At 38.9% G+C, this 3,193-nt stretch overlaps 1 protein-coding gene across 4 annotated transcripts in view; it reads right to left on the bottom strand.

Annotated features, from left to right (window-relative positions):
* The window catches only part of G6PD (glucose-6-phosphate dehydrogenase), a 31,138-nt gene that overhangs the window by 3,375 nt on the left and 24,570 nt on the right, over window positions 1-3,193 (bottom strand). The gene's annotated exons all lie outside the window — the stretch shown is intronic.

The raw sequence follows: 3,193 nt of genomic DNA, 5'->3' as shown, positions 1-3,193 counted from the left end.
CTGTAATATGGTAGAAAGACATAGAGAGTAATGAGATTTCTGTGTGTATAGCCATACAATGTAACTATATCCAACTATATCTATATGGTAGAAAGACATAGAGAGTAATGAGATTTCTGTGTGTATAGCCGTACAGTGTAACTATATCCAACTATATCTATATGGTAGAAAGACATAGAGAGTAATGAGATTTCTGTGTGTATAACCATATAATGTAACTATATCCAACTATATTTATATGGTAGACATAGAGAGTAATGAGATTTCTGTGTGTATAGCCATACAATGTAACTATATCCAACTATATTTATATGGTAGAAAGACATAGAGAGTAATGAGATTTCTGTGTGTATAACCATACAATGTAACTATATCCAACTATATTTATATGGCAGACATAGAGAGTAATGAGATTTCTGTGTGTATAGCCGTACAGTGTAACTATATCCAACTATATCTATATGGTAGAAAGACATAGAGAGTAATGAGATTTCTGTGTGTATAACCATATAATGTAACTATATCCAACTATATTTATATGGTAGACATAGAGAGTAATGAGATTTCTGTGTGTATAGCCGTACAGTGTAACTATATCCAACTATATCTATATGGTAGAAAGACATAGAGAGTAATGAGATTTCTGTGTGTATAACCATATAATGTAACTATATCCAACTATATTTATATGGTAGACATAGAGAGTAATGAGATTTCTGTGTGTATAGCCATACAATGTAACTATATCAAACTATATCTTTATGGTAGACAGAGAGGAATGAGATTTCTGTGTGTATAACCGTACAGTGTAACTATATCTATATGGTAGACATAGAGAGCAATGAGATTTCTGTGTGTATAGCCATACAATGTAACTATATCTATATGGTAGACATAGAGAGCAATGAGATTTCTGTGTGTATAGCCATACAATGTAACTATATCTATATGGTAGACATAGAGAGCAATGAGATTTCTGTGTGTATAGCCATACAATGTAACTATATCTATATGGTAGACATAGAGAGCAATGAGATTTCTGTGTGTATAGCCATACAATGTAACTATATCCAACTATATCTTTATGGTAGACAGAGAGGAATGAGATTTCTGTGTTTATAGCCATACAATATAACAATCTTACTGACAGGTCTATAAAAAATTTTTTCTAATGCGTGTTCTGCTGTTTCTCTGTTATTCTTTAAAGAAAATGAATAAATTGACAACTGGGGGGGGGGGGGGGTCCCTATACTGTCTGATAGTTTCCAATCAGTGGCAGCCTTTGTACGGACACACACCTTAAAGACTCCAGAACTGTAATGCCCCAATATCAGGACAATTCCTGTCTGCTTTTGGCGTTTGAGGATGTACAAGGTAAACCCTGTGGAAAGAAACCCCCATCTCTGCTGTCTACACCTCTACATGATATATGGACAGTAGTTGTCCTGATGCAAAATTCTCTTTAAAAGGTACAAAGCCACTTCTCAGAACACATGCTTACCCATGGCAATGATGTCGCTAACCCCGACGTACGTTTCGCGTACTTCCACTTTCTCAAGGCCCGTCAGGCCCCGGCACGCAACGGTTGCCCGGCTAGCTCAGTCAGTAGAGCATGAGACTCTTATCTCAGGGTCGTGGGTTTGTGCCCCACGTTGGGCGGTTGGCTGTCCGCTGGCTTTAAGAGACGCCCCTTGAGAAAGCGGAAGTACGCGAAACGTACGTCTGGGTTAGCGACATCATTGCCATGGGTAAGCATGTGTTCTGATTCAGGCTTAGAACCAATATAGGTCAGGTATATTTATGCCTAGGATGCCTGGGAGGCCATAATAGTCATCTTCATGATTACCATTATGGATATATACTAATATGATTTATTAAGCACTGTGGCAATGAGTTGCTTTTTTCTACTGGATTATTCTTGCACTATATGTATATTTTTTGTAGATTTTAAATCATGCTAATAAACGTGTTGAAATATTTTTAAATCATAGCCTTTTTGTGTGTAAATGGTAGTATTTATGGGCTATTAGTCATATTACAGTATGGACTAAAATATTAAGGGTTATGAATTCTGTTAGACGGAAACCGCAATATATTTCTTAGTGTCCATTGGAACTATCGTGTATAAACATTGAGTAAACAGGGCCGGGATCCACTGTGAGAAACTTGCTGCTGAACTTCCGGCTGAATTTCAAGCAGAATTAAATCCCCATTGATTCAATAGGATTCCTCTAGCATAATCCGCCCAAAGAATTGACATGTCAATACTTCAGGTGGAAAGCGGATAAGCGGCAGAATTTTCAGCGTGGAAATTCCGCTGTGTGAACAAATAAGCGGAAAGCCCTTTAAAGCCAATGTGCATTGGCAATGTTCATTCTTTATGGGCGGAATTCCGCTCGCATTTTGCAGCGGAATCCGCGAGAATTCCTCAGTGTGAACGCACCCTTAAATTTAATAATTCAGGATCAAGACACAAACTGAAGTTTCTTGATTTGACATGGCACATTCTAAAGACAACCCCCCCCCCCCCCACATTTGCCATGTGTTGGCTGAACTCATCAATTTCTGTGGGATCGACTAACTATTTCATGTGTATATTAGGGGAGAGAGGAATCCGCCATATTGAATTTCAACTGCACAACGTTTTTGTTCTCAGGAAGATAAACAGCTGTCAGAGGAGTCTGGCAGCAGCTTACCCACTATCTCTCCATTTAGAACATATGCATGCTCTGCTGAGCCAATCATGTATGTGTATGGGGGACACTTTACTGTATGTGTATGACAGCACATATGGTCAATCACATCCGTGTTCAGGAACATACGAATATATAAGATATATAAGACCATGGGGTCCCAGTGTGACAATGTGCAGTATACTGGGGCGGACATACTATGTGACTCAACGAGATAAACGGGTTTGTTTATAATTTCCTAGCAGATTCCTATGAGACAGGCTAATGAGAATATTAATGGTAAGTGATGACTGCCCTACAGAGCAGGAATCCTATCATAAATAACAGTATAAATGAATTATAATGCAAAGACAGTAGCTGGGTGGATAGTGGGAGCAGCTGTGCCTAGTTCTGCACATATACTAAGGCCTCATTCACATGCCCAGTGTTTTTCAAGGAGTGTGAAAAACACTGGTTGGGAGGCGCTGGTGTTGTCCGTGGGCGGAGTGGGGGGCTGACAG

Source organism: Dendropsophus ebraccatus, chromosome 10, assembly GCF_027789765.1.
Source record: "Dendropsophus ebraccatus isolate aDenEbr1 chromosome 10, aDenEbr1.pat, whole genome shotgun sequence".
NCBI classification, from domain to species: domain Eukaryota; kingdom Metazoa; phylum Chordata; class Amphibia; order Anura; family Hylidae; genus Dendropsophus; species Dendropsophus ebraccatus.
The sequence above is the reverse complement of the archived record's forward strand: the minus strand, read 5'-3'. Positions and strand labels throughout refer to the sequence as shown.